The sequence below is a fragment of the Chiloscyllium punctatum genome, unplaced genomic scaffold (assembly GCF_047496795.1).
Source record: "Chiloscyllium punctatum isolate Juve2018m unplaced genomic scaffold, sChiPun1.3 scaffold_1082, whole genome shotgun sequence".
NCBI lineage: Eukaryota > Metazoa > Chordata > Chondrichthyes > Orectolobiformes > Hemiscylliidae > Chiloscyllium > Chiloscyllium punctatum.
This window is the reverse complement of record NW_027310816.1, coordinates 15,001-15,222: the sequence shown is the minus strand read 5'-3', so window position 1 is coordinate 15,222 and position 222 is coordinate 15,001.

The window sequence follows — 222 nt, the reverse complement described above, 5'->3', positions numbered from 1 at the left end:
CGTGCCGTTCCGCGGCTGGCGATCGATGTGCGTGGCGTGCCTGCGCGACCGTTCGCCACTTGAGCCTCGGCACTCCTCTCTCCCTCTCTCTGACCGTCGGGCAGTCTCTGTCTGCTGGTGCCTCGCACGTCCCGGGCGGCGGGTCGTCACCCCCGCGACCGGGCCTCCGGCAAGGCAGGAATCAGGCTGACCCTTCCGCTCGAGTAAGCAGCCGGCACTTCC